Genomic DNA, 16,297 nt, shown 5'->3' with positions numbered 1-16,297 from the left:
GGCAGCATCGATCGGCATCAGTTAGCAGCAGTAGCGAAGGAAACGCTCGGTCGGTTTCAGTTAACAGCCATCGATCGATCGCTCGGGTTCAGTAACGCGTAGCCTGCAGTGCAATCGCTCGGGTTCAGTAAGAGCCCAACGCCTTGCTCGGGTTCAGTTAGAGCCAACGCCTCGCACACATGCGCGTACGTGTACGAGAGAAGCGCACATCGCTCGGCCCCCGACCTCCCACCGTAACCGGGAACTCCCCGATTTTCCTTGCCCTCGCTTCTACCATGGGTTTTTCCGTCATGGACGGCCCAAAGAATGTCATGCAACTGCGTCTCCGGCCCGCCCAGGATGAAAAGCCCATTTTCTGTCATGATTTTTTGTCATAGAAGTAGGACCCACCACATCTATGATGATACTGGGTTTTGTCACAATTATCGTCATAGAAGTGTCATATGTATGACAGAAAAAAAAATTCGTTCGGCCCAAAATGTCATAGATGTGTCTTTTTTTTGTAGTGACATCATGTCATCTTGCTTAAGGCGTTACTCTGTTTTCATGAACTTAATAATCTAGATGCATGCTGGATAGCGGTCGATGAGTGGAGTAATAGTAGTAGATGCAGGCAGGAGTCGGTCTACTTGTCTTGGACGTGATGCCTATATACATGATCATACCTAGATATCCTCATAACTATGCTCAATTCTGTCAATTGCTCAACAGTAATTCGTTCACCCACCATAAGATACTTATCCTCTTGAGAGAAGCCACTAGTGAAACCTATGGCCCCGGGTCTATCTTCATCATATTAATCTTCCAATACTTAGTTATTTCCTTTGCTTTTTTACTTTGCTTTTATTTTACTTTGCATCTTTATCATAAAAATACCAAAAATATTATCTTATCATATCTATCAGATCTCACTCTCATAAGTGACCGTGAAGGGATTGACAACCCCTTATCGCGTTGATTGCGAGGAGTCATTTGTTTTGTGCAGGTACTAGGGACGCGCGCGCAACCTCCTACTAGATTGATACCTTGGTTCTCAAAAACTGAGGGAAATACGTACGCTACTTTGCTGCATCATCCTTTCCTCTTCAAGGAAATCCAACGCAGTGCTCAAGAGGTAGCAAGACGAATTTCTGGCGCCGTTGCCAGGGAGGTTCGTGCAAGTCAAGATTTGACTCCCGACAACGAGCCATTTTTGGCGCCGTTGCCGGGGAGTCTATGCAAAAGTCAACATACCAAGTACCCATCACAACCCTTATCTCCCGCATTACATTATTTGCCATTTGCCTCTCATTTTCCTCTCCCCCACTTCACCCTTGCCGTTTTATTCGCCCTCTCTCTCTATCCACCCTCTCTTTCTCTATTTGCCTCTTTTTGCCCGCTTGCTTTTTGTTTGCTAGTGTGTTGGATTGCTTGCTTGTCACGATGGCTCAAGATAACACTAAATTGTGTGACTTTACCAATACCAACAACAATGATTTTATTAGCACTCCGATTGCTCCTCTTACCAATGCTGAATCTTGTGAAATTAATGCCACTTTGTTGAATCTTGTCATGAAAGATCCGTTTTCCGGCCTTCCTAGTGAAGATGCCGCTACCCATCTAAATAGCTTCGTTGATTTGTGTGATATGAAAAAGAAGAAAGATGTGGATAATGATATTGTTAAATTGAAGCTATTTCCTTTTTCGCTTAGAGATCGTGTTAAAGCTTGTTTTTTGTCTTTGCGTAAAAATAGTATTGATTCTTGGAACAAGTGCAAAGATGCTTTTATCTCTAAGTATTTTCCTCCCGCTAAGATCATCTCCCTTAGAAACGATATTATGAATTTTAAGCAACTTGATCATGAACATGTTGCACAAGCTTGGGAGAGGATGAAATTAATGAAACTTAGATCTATTCCTCCTAAGCATGATATCAATGAGTCTCTCAAAGCCATGAGAATTTCCATTGATGAGTGCAAAGAAAGAACCGCTAGGATGCGTGCTAAGAAAGATGCCTTTATAAGAGCGTGTTCTTCTAGTTCCTATGAAAATAAAGATGAAGATCTAAAAGTTATTGATGTGTCCCCTATTAAATCTTTGTTTTGCAATATGAATCTTGATAATAATGGGAATCAATATGATCCACCTTTACCTAGAAGACGTTCCAAAAATTCGGAGTCTTTAGATCTTGATGCTAAATTTGATGAAAGTGGGATTGAAGAAATTAAAACCCTAGATGTTTCTAAACCCACTATTTTGGATTTCAAGGAATTTAATTTTGAAAATTGCTCTTTGATTGATTGTATTTCCTTGTTGCAATCCGTGCTAAATTCTCCTCATGCTTATAGTCAAAATAAAGCGTTTACTAAACATATCGTTGATGCCTTGATGCAATCTTATGAAGAAAAACTTGAGTTGGAAGTTTCTATCCCTAGAAAACTTTATGATGAGTGGGAACCAACTATTAAAATTAAAATTAAAATTAAAGATCATGAATGCTATGCTTTGTGTGATTTGGGTGCTAGTGTTTCCACGATTCCAAAGACTTTGTGTGATTTGTTAGGTTTCCGTGATTTTGATGATTGCTCTTTAAACTTGCACCTTGCGGATTACACTATTAAGAAACCTATGGGAAGAATTAATGATGTTCTTATCGTTGCAAATAGGAATTATGTGCTCGTAGATTTTATCTTCTTGATATAGATTGCAATCCTTCATGTCCTATTATTCTTGCTAGACCTTTCCTTAGAACGATTGGTGCAGTTATTGATATGAAGGAAGGAAATATTAGATTCCAATTTCCGTTAAGGAAAGGCATGGAACACTTTCCTAGAAAGAAAATTAAATTACCTTATGAATCTATTATGAGAGCCACTTATGGATTGCCTACCAAAGATGGCAATACTTAGATCTATCCTTGCTTTTTATGCCTAGCTAGGGGCGTTAAACGATAGCGCTTGTTGGGAGGCAACCTAATTTTATTTTTATTCCTTGCTTTTTGCTCCTGTTTAGTAATAAATAATTTATCTAGCCTCTGTTTTGGTTGTGTTTTATGTGTTTAATTAGTGTTTGTGCCAAGTAGAACCGTCGGGAAGACTTGGGGAAAGTCTTGATATCTTGCTGTAAAAAACAGAAACTTTAGCGTTCACGAGAACTGCTGCCATGTTTATCTGGAAAGTGATATTTAGTTAATTATTTTTTAAGATGATTAAAAGATAAATTCCTCACGTCCAGAAATTTATTTTATAATTTTTGGGGTTCCAGATCTTGAGCTAGCTACAGATTACTACAGACTGTTCTGTTTTTGACAGATTCTGTTTTTCGTGTGTTGTTTGCTTATTTTGATGAATCTATGGCTAGTAAAATAGTTTATAATCTATAGAGAAGTTGGAATAAAGTAGGTATAACACCAATATAAATAAATAATAAGTTCATTACAGTATCTTGAAGTGGTCTTTTGTTTTCTTTCGCTAACGGAGCTCACGAGATTTTCTACTTTAAGTTTTGTGTTGTGAAGTTTTCAAGTTTTGGGTAAAGATATGATGGATTATGGAACAAGGAGTGGCAAGAGCCTAAGCTTGGGGATTCCCATGGCACCCCCAAGATAATCTAAGGACACCTAAAAGCCAAAGCTTGGGGATGCCCCGGAAGGCATCCCCTCTTTTTCGTCTACTTCTATCGGTAACTTTACTTGGAGCTATATTTTTATTCACCACATGATATATGTTTTGCTGTCAGGACCCCGATTCCAAGCCACATCGATCTAGCCGGTAACACCTCATATCACTTTGCGGCCTCACACACGGTATCCCACGGGTGTCGCCTCACATGAATCACATCGAGCATGTCGGTCATCAGCGAGTGATTCCGGGCTGTAGCACTGGGCTAACAGGACTCCGGGGAACCTGGGCTGTAGCAGGCTAGGCAGGACTCCAGAAGTCACCGCGTGACATTTCCCTGAAGGGACAGACATAGGAACGAAGTGAAACACATGCCGGCCAGTCAAGTGTCCTGAACAATAGTGCTGGGCTAGCAGGACTCCGGTGTACCGGGCTGTAGCGGACTACTATGGCTCGAGGAACACTAGACTACATTTCCCCATAAGAAAGGCTGCCAAGGATAAACAACTAGATTGTCGAATCCCACTCATACCAAGCATTTCAATCATACACACAATATGCCCGATATGAGTACATACAACATGGCATCACAACAAAACTCTACAACTCAAGTACTTTATTTAAAGGCTCCAGGGAGCCATACATAACATGTTCATACAGATAGGGGTCACATGACCCGACACTCAAGTCATACAAACATACAAGCACATGCGGAAGCAACTAGTCTGAGTACAGACTCTAGAAAGAAAGAAGGCTTCTCGAAGCCTGTCTATCTACATAGGGCCCTCCATGGCCAGGATCACCACCTGGGTGGCTAGTCACTCATCGACGTCAAGGTCTACATAGAACCCATCGGAGGGGGCGGTGTTGTCGTCTGAAAACAGTAATTAAGCAAACATGAGTACAAAGGTACTCAGCAAGTCTTACATCAGAACCTACTATACATGCTTATTCTCAAGAAGGTGGTGGGGTTAATGCAGTAAGCCAGCTTTGACTCTTGGCTAAGCTATCCTACGGAACTCCACCAGTAAAATAGTTTTCGCACACGAGTCCACTACTCACCAACACAATACTCCACCGGGGATCCTCCCTCGTCATCCTACGAGAGGGCCATCCTCGGTACTCACACTTATCTTGAGTCTTTTAGTAGTATCCATTAACTTGTCTATGAACTGTATAGGCAACCAAGTAGTCCTTTACCGCGGACACGGCTATTCGAATAGTTTTATACCATGCAGGGGTGTACTTCTTCATACATGCTTTCACCACTTATCGCCGTTTACACGACATGTACTCGGCAACCTTCAAGCGGAAGCCCAGCAAGGGTGTCGGCCATGGCCTACCTAAACACTTAAGTCTCTAGTCCAAGTTTATCGCCTATCCAGGTTCCATCCGCAGGGAGTCCGGCCGAGGTTTCCACATACGGCCCCGAACAATGTGAACAGGGTTCCCGAGACACCAAACGGGTGACTCGGTACACTGTGCCACGGTGTATCTACCACAACATAGCCCACCCCTAGGGTCAGCGCTACGCACGGCCGCCAATACATAACCTACAAACACCAGAAACTATTTGCAACTTCTGGACAGAGTACTAGGGTGATTAAGAAGCCGAGAGGGTCCATTGGTTTCGGGCCCAATGTACGGTAGTAACTGCATCATAAATCACACATACAGATCTCAGTTCTTATGGACGGCCTCAATGAAACAACCCACCATGTACTCCTACATGGCCTCTCATCGATACCTTTACCAAAACATGTTCAACACATCCCTCACATTACCGGCATAAGCATTTCACTCTAGCCCATCACCCAGATGAACCAGACCTGACACAACTCTAAGCATAGCAGGCATATCAAGGTAGGAATCACATACATGGCTCAATCAACTCCTACACATGCTAGTGGGTTTCATCTAGTTACTGTGGCAATGACAGGTCATGCAGAGGATAAGGGTTCAACTACCGTAGCACACAGCAGTTTGAATCGCGTTGTCTTAATGCAGTAAACAAGAGCAGAAGCGAGAACATGGGTTTGTATCGGAATGATCAATGGGTTGCTTGCCTGATGGAGTGGTAGTGGGATACTGCCCTTCAGTTGGATACTCGTGAATATCCTCGGAGGCAGAACCTACCACGAAGAACACATCGGAACACAATCAACACATGACGATATGCAACAATATGATGCATGCTATGACATGGCAATATGAATGTGTCTTGGCCTAATGCAAGCTATAACAGAAAGGAATGTGCTTATTTGAATCAAAGATTCAACTATTAGCTTATTAAACATGGCTTTAATAGTGCATTTCCTTATTCTGCTTAAACAGCAAGGTAAACTTGTTTTGTCATGCATGAAACCATTACAGATGGATAGATTGAATTTTTCTGATCATTTTTCATATATAAATCTTTGCATTTGGAGCTATGGTTGATTTTCTATGATTTTTAGAAGTTTTGACTATTTTCTGGAATTTCCTGTATAAGAATAATTCCAGTAATTTAATTACTGCGTTAGCATTCCGTTAGGGTGACGTCAGTGGTCAATGGGGACGTCTAGGTCAAACCTGACTGGGGGGTCCTGCGTGTCAGTAGTTAATTAAGCTAATTATTTTTAATTAAAACTAATCTGATTTAGTTAACAGAGGGGGCCCACTTGTCATTGACTCAGGGGAGTCAAACTGGGGTCAAACCCCTGGTCAGAGGGGCTAATCCCGCCGGCGACTCGATGCCGGCGAGGCCCGAGACGGTGGCGCGGCTCAGAAAACGCCCATAGGGCACGAGCGAGGCCGTTCTTGGGCTCGTTGGAGAGCTCTTGCAGGCGCGCATCTAGTGGTGGTGGAGGCCGGGCCTATGGTGGCCGGAGACAACGACGGCGAGCTCCAAGGCGGCAGCCGGAGTTCAGGCGGGGTTGGTTTCGAGGCTATGGTGCACGGGAGAAGGAGCTGGTGGTGGCTACGGGTTCCTGGTGCTGCGCTAAGCACAACGGCGAGCTTGGCCTCGAGTCACTGTGGCTCTGGCCACGACGGCGCCATGGCCGGCGGCGGGGAGCTCTCGGGTGCGGTGGAAATGGCGGCTACAGAGGCCAAACGAGCATGGGAGCTAGGGGAAAAGGAAGAGGAGCTCACTGCGGGGTCGGAGAGGGGGTCAGCGAGCTCGGGGAGGTCCTGACGGCGGCGAATCGACCGGAGATGGCTCGGGTGCCCGAGGTTGAAGACGAGGGCGAAGACAGCGTTCGGCGGTGTTTGGGGTCGCGTGGGTCGGCGGAGAGGTCCAAGGTGACGAGGCGGAGCTATTGGGCTCGTCGGAGGGGCGAGGGGGTGGCTCTGGTGGCAACTACGGCGATCGGCGGCGAGCAACGCGCTCGGCCATCGCGGGGAAGAGTGAGGAAGATGAGGGGGAGAGTGAGGCAGGATGAGAGGGGAACGTGGGGTCGCGTGGCACCCCTAGACGTCTCTGGGACGTCGGCAGAAGCAGGAGGTGGCCGGCGTGTGGCCGCGGACGCCGGCCACGCGCTCCGCGTCCTTCTGGCGGGAGGTGGACGACGACTGGTATCCAGTCGGCTGGGCCGAGCCAGGTGGGCTGAGCCAGCACAGGTAAGGCCCAGGTAGCTTCCCTCTCTCTCTCTTTTTTTTATTTGTTTCTGTTTTTCTAATTAACTGCAACGGTTGGGCTTTAAATAAAATACTAAACGTTTCCAAAAATCCTGAAAATAATTGTGGGCTCTGTTTAGAATATTTCCAACAGCAAACATTTATTTGCAGAATTATTTGAGCATTTAAATTATTTTATAGCATTTAAATGCCCAAATTCAAATACTTATGATTTAATTCAATGACCTTCTATTGACCTAGAAAATTGTGCACCAATTTTGCCAGAGGTTTTAACCCAAGACAAAGAGGGTGAACTTTTTAGAAGGGCATTTCAAGTTCATTGAAAATAATTTTAGTAAACCCTAGTTGTTTCCAGGGGGTGTTGGGGGTTTCTACTTTCCCCATTTCAAATTTAAGAGAAATTTAAACATGATGCACACTCTAATGCTTGAACTAGCTAGGGTGTGACAACTCACCCCCACTCAAAAGAATCTCGTCCCGAGATTTAGGATCCTTTGGGAAGAAGGTGGGGTACTCGAGTCGAAGACGATCCTCCCTTTCCCAAGTGGCTTCTTTCTCGGAATGGTGTGACCATTGAACCTTGAGAAACTTGATATTCTGACGTCGAGTGGTACGCTCGGCTTGATCAAGGATACGAACGGGATATTCCCGATAGGAGAGGTTATCTTGTAGATCAAGCGTTTAGTGGTCCACTCCACGGATAGGATCCCGCGAAGCAACGCCTGAGTTGTGAAACATGGAAGACATCGTGAACTCTGGAAAGATGCAGAGGTAGTTCCAATTGGTAGGCAACTTCTCCTCATTTGGCAAGAATGCGAAAGGGTCCAATGTAACAAGGAGCCAATTTGCCTTTGATACCGAAATGATGGGTTCCCTTTAACGGAGTAACCCAAAGGTAAGCCTTCTCGTCGACTTCATAAATCATAGGCTTATGTTTACGATCATATTGACTCTTTTGACGAGATTGGGCTGTTTTCAATTTCTCACGAATAACGCGAACCTGCTCTTCTGCTTCCTGAATCATATCCGGGCCAAAGAGTTGTCTTTCCCCGGTTTCTGACCAGTTAAGAGGCGTTCGACATTTTCGTCCATAAAGAACTCCGAAAGGAGCCTTGCCTAAGCTAGCTTGATAACTATTGTTATAAGCAAACTCCGCGAAGGGAAGGCATTTCTCCCAATTCATTCTGAACGAGATGATAGAAGCTCGGAGCATATCTTCCAGAATTTGATTGACTCGCTCTACTTGACCACTTGATTGAGATGGAAGGCGGTACTAAAAGAGAGACGAGTCCCATAGCATTTTGGAAACTTTCCCAAAATCGAGAGGTGAAGAGACTCCCACGGTCTGAGTTAATTTCCAATGGAACACCATGAAGAGACACTATTCGGGAGATGTATAAATCGGCTAGCTGGCTAGTGGTGATACTCTCACAAACAGGTAGGAAATGGGCTACTTTGGAAAGTCGGTCGATCACGACGAAGATGGCATTATTCCCTCTCTTGGTTCTGGGAAACCCAGTGATGAAATCCATACTGATTTTATCCCATTTCCATTCAGGGATAGCCAAAGGTTGAAGAGTGCCAGCAGGCCATTGATGCTCTGCTTTAACACGATGACAAACGTCGCAATTAGCAATGTATTGAGCGATTTCTCTCTTCATCCTAGTCCACCAAAACCTCTGGCGTAGGTCTTGATACATTTTGGTACTACCGAGATGAATGGTGAGAGGGGATTCATGAGCTTCCTTAAGGATCAGCCGCCTCAGGTTTCGTGCCTTTGGAACCACTAGGCGATTCCCAAAGTATACGACACCTTGATCATCAATGGAGAAACAATTCGCGACTCCTTTCTTAATGTTTCTCTTAATACGGGAGATTCCCGGATCTACCTTCTGTGCCTTGATGATCTGATCCGTAAGGGTAGGTTTCGCCACCAGGGTGGATAGGAATCCTCGAGGAACAATGTGAAGATTTAGCTTACGAAATTCCTCATGGAGAAATGGTTGACTTTGTTGTAACATCAGGTTCTTACAATAGGATTTACGACTTAGCACATCAGCCATGACATTGGCTTTGCCCGGGGTGTAAGTTATTCCTAAGTCGTAATCCGAGATCAACTCAACCCAACGTCTTTGCCTAAGATTCAAATCTGGTTGGGTGAAGATATATTTCAAACTTTGGTGATCGGTGAAGATCTCGCAACGATTACCCAGAAGGTAATGTCGCCAGGTTTTAAGTGCATGGACTACAGCTGCAAGCTCTAGATCATGGGTGGGATAATTTTCCTCATGTGGGTGTAATTGCCGTGAAGCATAGGCAATTACCTGACGATCTTGCATGAGTATGAAACCTAGTCCTTGTCGCGAGGCGTCGCAATAGATAATAAAGTCCTTGGAGAAATCTGGTGGTACTAGTACGGGAGCAGATGTCAGGCGTCTTTTCAGTTCCTGAAAACTGAACTCGCACTGTGGAGTCCACTCGAACTTTTTATCTTTCTTGAGGAGTTCAGTTAGAGGCTTAGCAACCTTGGAGAAATTCTCGACGAAGCGGCGGCAATAGCTCGCTAAGCCAAGGAAGCTCCGAACTTGCTTGACCGTCTCAGGTGGAGTCTAATCAAGGACGGCTTGAACTCGCTCGGGATTGACAGCAATACCCTTACCAGAAATTACATGGCCTAGATAGGTCACTTCTGGCAACCAAAATTCACACTTGGAGAATTTGGCATAAAGGCGATGCTCTCGAAGTTTCATCAATACCAGCCTTAGATGTTCGGCATGTTCCTCTTCATTCTTGGAGTAGACGAGTATGTCATCGAGGTATAGTACAACGAATTTATCCAAGTACTCCATGAAAACCGAGTTCATTAACCGGGACAAGGTGGCTGGGGCATTGGTTAAACCGAAGGACATAACGGTGTACTCGTATTGGCCATAACGAGTAACAAAGGCCGTTTTGGGAATGTCCCCGTTTCTGATTTTGATTTGATGGTAGCTCAACCTCAGATCCATCTTGGAAAAGACTGAGGATCTAGCGAGCTGATCATACAGATCGTTGATCCTGGGAAGCGGATATTTGTTCTTGATGGTGACCAAATTGACAGGTCGGTAATCCACAACCATTCGATCCGTTCCATCCTTCTTCTTAACGAACAGGACGGGGCAAGCCCAAGGAGAGGAACTAGGACGGATGAAACCCTTTTTCAAGGACTCATCGAGTTGGTTCTTAAGCTCGGCTAGTTCTAAGGGTGCCATCTTGTAGGGTCTTCTAGAAATTGGAATGGTTCCTGGAACAAGGTCTATCACAAACTCGACATCCCTGTCAGGTGGAACACCTGGCAGTTCTTCTAGAAAGACATCCAGAAAGTCTCGGACTACCGGAATGTCCTCAAGGTCTGGAAGGGGGTTGGCATTTAAGGAGTAAAGCTGACGCTTGGCCACTCGAGTTAAGACATTGACTGTCTTGCCCGATGGGTGAGTAAGTTGAACGGTTCTAGTGGCACAATCGATCTTAGCATAATGATCTGACATCCAATCCATACCCAAGATGATGTTTATGTCTGTGGACTTGAGAGCTATTAATGATGCAAGGAAGACAATTCTATCGACAAGAATTTTGTTCCCATGGCTTACTCTAGAAGTTTGCCATTTGGAACCCGGAGTTTGAATTACCATGGAAGTGGGCATGTCACAGAATGTCGTGTTGTGCAATCGAGCATAGTTCTCGGATATAAATGAATGAGATGCTCCAATATCAAAAAGAATAGATGCCGGATGGCAGTTAACAAGGAGTGTACGAAGGACGACGTTGGGATCCTCATGAGCCTCCTCGGCTGAAACATAGTTGACATGGCCACGGGCAGTAGTGACCGGCTTGGAGTAGAATGTCTTTCCCCCGGGCTTACCACGGCCAACAGACTTTCCAGTTTGAATGGGGTTGTTGTTCTAGGGACACTCTCGACTATAGTGACCCGGCTCTCCACACTTAAAGCATGTCACCACAGTGGGGCGTGGAGCAGCATTAGCAGCGGGGCCACCATAGGGCTTGGGCGGTGCAAATTGCTGGTTGGGACGAGGCGCCTCAAAGGATGGCCTCGGGATGAACCTGGGTGGCAGTGCCGTGCTTGGAATCCACACCCAGCGCTTCTGAGTTCCAGAGCCGGATGAAGAGCCAAAATCACATGAGTGCTTGCGTGAAGCGTCATAATCAGTCTGGCCTGTCTCAGCACTGATGGCTTTATTGACCAACTTCTGAAAGGAGGTGCACTCGTGCAGACGAAGATCGCGGTGAAGCTCAGGGCTAAGTCCCTTGCGGAACCTTGCCTGCTTCTTAGCGTCAGTAGATACCTCTTCAGGGGCATAGCGTGCCAGATTCCCAAATTCACGACTATATGCATCCACAGTCAGTCTTCCTTGGGTGAAGTTGCAGAACTCCTCCCTCTTGCGATCCATGAGACCTTCCGGGATGTGATGCTCACGGAAAGCCTCACTGAATTCATCCCAAGTAGTGATTTGGCCGACCGGGCGCATAGCTTCGAAGTTTTCCCACCAAAGGCTAGCAGGGCCTTCGAGGTGATAGGCAGCATAAGTAACCTTGTCGGCTTCGGCTACATTGGCAGAACGTAGCTTGTGAGTGATGCTGCGAAGCCAGTCATCCGCGTCGAGGGGTTCGACAGAATGGTTAAACTTTGGTGGGTACAACTTGATGAAGTCATTGATTGACACCAAGTCATTTCGCGGATGGCGTGCAGTGTTCTGTTCAATCCGCTCAAGCAGGAGGTTAGTCTCACGCTTGTTTCTTTCCGCCTCCAGCATCACTTCGGCTAGAGAAGGCGGGTGAGGCAGATTTTCACCCCTAGCTGCACTGGCTTACCCCTGCTCCGAGGCAGCAGGGTTGCTGCATGTGTTGACCATCCTAGGAGAAAAACAATACAATGGTTTAGATAAGGATGGTTCAAACTTAGCAAGGAAGTGCAGAATGTAATGGATAACACGGAATGCAGAGATGTTCATCCGTATGTCATGGTAATATAAAACTGACATATATATACCATCGGTCATACACATCATACATAGTTTAGTACAAGCCCATGCTACAGTACAACTATGATGAAAGACGTTACATGTCATCGGAGGCATTCCAAGCTCCTATACATTATTTGTCTACACCTTCGGAATTGACTACACGCCAAGTCATATTCCGCAAGTCACGCAGGACAGTGGAGATACAACTATTACAATACTAGTGATACTACTAGTAACTCAGACAGCTCCGTAGTAGTCCTCATAGAAGTCACCTCCATAGCCTGGAAGTTCAACGTGACCATCCGGGAACAGACGGTCCTGAGGAGCCTGTGGACCATAGGGGCTAGGATGAGGTCTTGGACCAACAAACGGTGGCCTGCGGGGACCACGGGGTGGGGTGATGCCTCCCACATCACGCCAATCCACCATGTCTGGCAGAGCTGATCTCACAGGATACAGATCCCTTGTATCCATACATCCAGCTTGCACCGCAGGTGCAAACCGAGTCAATGTGGCCCAATGATCAGCACGGGTATTGAAAAGCTCCAGCCTCAAGGCCCGATTCTCTCGGTCCTTATCTTCGAGCATCTCAGCAGTGGTACGAGTTAATGAGTCCTCCTGAGTGGAGTCAGCATAGATAGCCTGAAGATACCCTTGCGCTCCCGGAAGTGAAGTTGGCATGTAATGGAAGTCGGTGTTCCGAAGCAGGCCAGTCCGGACTCGCATAATGGTCATCATGGAATAGGCAGCATCCTGCACAGCCATCTCAACAGTAACCCCGAGTCCATAGGAATAGTGAAGGGGCTCGATAGATCCAGGATAAGAAGGAAATATCCTGACGATGCAGAAATATTGGCTTTGATTAAAGTCGCGGAATTGCTCTTCAACGGTGTATTCGGGATACCAACGGTAACCCGTCTCGATCATTACCCGGACTAACATAGCAGTATGACCGGGCACGTCGAGGCACCGGGTCAGGCGAACCACTTGGTTTTGAGCACGGTTGGCCATCTGAAAGCACAACCACAATGCAAAGACATCAGAATTTCTAGGGAAAATTGGACAGCATAACAGCTGTAAATGCTCAGAAAAAGATTTGAGACATCCACAACAGTTCGCAATACCACTCAACAACATCATATCAAGGTTCTGATCCAATTAGCAACATACTAAGAATAGTAGAAACTGAACTAGGACTTGTAACAACAATCCTATAAGCTACTACAGATTAGTAACACGTGAACCTGATAGAAGAAGAGAGCCTAGTCCTTAACCCATGTTGAATGAGAAGAGAATGACTCAGATCAGAGGCATAGGGTAAAGGAGTAAAAGAGCCTTACGTTCCCTCCCACAATCAATTCCCCTACATATAACTAAGCATTTCTAGACTCGACATCGACCAGTTTGGCTCAACGAACCTACAGGCAGTCCGGCTCTGATGCCAACACTGTCAGGACCCCGATTCCAAGCCACATCGATCTAGCCGGTAACACCTCATATCACTTTGCGGCCTCACGCACGGTATCCCACGGGTGTCGCCTTACTATGGCCCGGGACCGTTTGCGCCTTTTGGCTCACGTATATGATAGTGTCGCTAGCATCCATATGACAGAGAACCCGGGCCGACATGGCTAGTCGTGAACCCAAAGCGACACAGACCTATGGAGACAGGCATACATGAATCACATCGAGCATGTCGGTCATCAGCGAGTGATTCCGGGCTGTAGCACTGGGCTAACAGGACTCTGGGGAACCCGGGCTGTAGCAGGCTAGGCAGGACTCCAGAAGTCACCGCGTGACATTTCCCCAAAGGGATAGACATAGGAACGAAGTGAAACACATGCCGGCCAGTCAAGTGTCCTGAACAGTAGTGCTGGGCTAGCAGGACTCCGGTGTAACGGGCTGTAGCGGACTACTATGGCTCAAGGAACACTAGACTACATTTCCCCATAAGAAAGGCTGCCAAGGATAAACAACTAGATTGTCGGATCCCACTCATACCAAGCATTTCAATCATACACACAATATGCCCGATATGAGTACATACAACATGGCATCACAACAAAACTCTACAACTCAAGTACTTTATTTAAAGGCTCCAGGGAGCCATACATAACATGTTCATACAGATAGGGGTCACATGACCCGACACTCAAGTCATACAAACATACAAGCACATGCGGAAGCAACTAGTCTGAGTACAGACTCTAGAAAGAAAGAAGGCTTCTCGAAGCCTGTCTATCTACATAGGGCCCTCCATGGCCAGGATCACCACCTGCATGGCTAGTCACTCGTTGATGTCAAGGTCTATGTAGAACCCATTGGAGGGGGCGGTGTTGTCGTCTGAAAACAGTAATTAAGCAAACATGAGTACAAAGGTACTCAGCAAGTCTTACATCAGAACCTACTATACATGCTTATTCTCAAGAAGGTGGTGGGGTTAATGCAGCAAGCCAGCTTTGACTCTTGGCTAAGCTATCCTACGGAACTCCACCAGTAAAATAGTTTTCGCACACGAGTCCACTACTCACCAACACAATACTCCACCGGGGATCCTCCCTCGTCATCCTACGAGAGGGACATCCTCGGTACTCACACTTATCTTGAGTCTTTTAGTAGTATCCATTAACTTGTCTATGAACTGTATAGGCAACCAAGTAGTCCTTTACTGCGGACGTGGCTATTCGAATAGTTTTATACCCTGCAGGGGTGTACTTCTTCATACACGCTTTCACCACTTACCGCTGTTTACACGACATGTACTCGGCAACCTTCAAGCGGAAGCCCAGCAAGGGTGTCGGCCATGGCCTACCTAAACACTTAAGTCTCTAGTCCAGGTTTATCGCCTATCCAGGTTCCATCCGCAGGGAGTCCGGCCGAGGTTTCCACACACGGCCCCGAAGGATGTGAACAGGGTTCCCGAGACACCAAACGGGTGACTCGGTACACCGTGCCACGGTGTATCTACCGCAACATAGCCCACCCCTAGGGTCAGCGCTACGCACTACCGCCAACACATAACCTACAAACACCAGAAACTATTTGCAACTCCTGGACAGAGTACTAGGGTGATTAAGAAGCCGAGAGGGTCCATTGGTTTCGGGCCCAATGTACGGTAGTAACTGCATCTTAAATCACACATACAGATCTCAGTTCTTATGGACGGCCTCAATGAAACAACCCACCATGTACTCCTACATGGCCTCTCATCGATACCTTTACCAAAACATGTTCAACACATCCCTCACATTATCGGCATAAGCATTTCACTCTAGCCCATCACCCAGATGAACCAGACCTGACACAACTCTAAGCATAGCAGGCATATCAAGGTAGGAATCACATACATGGCTCAATCAACTCCTACACATGCTAGTGGGTTTCATCTAGTTACTGTGGCAGTGACAGGTCATGCAGAGGATAAGGGTTCAACTACCATAGCACACAGCAGTTTGAATCGCGTTGTCTTAATGCAATAAACAAGAGCAAAAGCGAGAACATGGGTTTGTATCGGAATGATCAATGGGTTGCTTGCCTGATGGAGTTGTAGAGGGATACTGCCCTTCAGTTGTGTACTCGTGAATATCCTCGGAGGCAGAACCTACCACGAAGAACACATCGGAACACAATCAACACATGACGATATGCAACAATATGATGCATGCTATGACATGGCAATATGAATGTCTCTTGGCCTAATGCAAGCTATAACAGAAAGGAATGTGCTTATTTGAATCAAAGATTCAACTATTAGCTTATTAAACATGGCTTTAATAGTGCATTTCCTTATTCTGCTTAAACAGCAAGGTAAACTTGTTTTGTCATGCATGAAACCATTACAGATGGATAGATTGAATTTTTCTGATCATTTTTCATATATAAATCTTTGCATTTGGAGCTATGGGTGATTTTCTATGATTTTTAGAAGTTTTGACTATTTTCTGGAATTTCCTGTATAAGAATAATTCCAGTAATTTAATTACTGCGTCAGCATTATGTCAGGGTGACGTCAGTGGTCAACGGGGACGTCCAGGTCAAACCTGACTGGTGGGTCCCGCG

This window comes from Triticum aestivum, chromosome 7A, assembly GCF_018294505.1.
Source record: "Triticum aestivum cultivar Chinese Spring chromosome 7A, IWGSC CS RefSeq v2.1, whole genome shotgun sequence".
NCBI lineage: Eukaryota > Viridiplantae > Streptophyta > Magnoliopsida > Poales > Poaceae > Triticum > Triticum aestivum.
Note: the sequence above shows the minus strand (reverse complement) of the source record.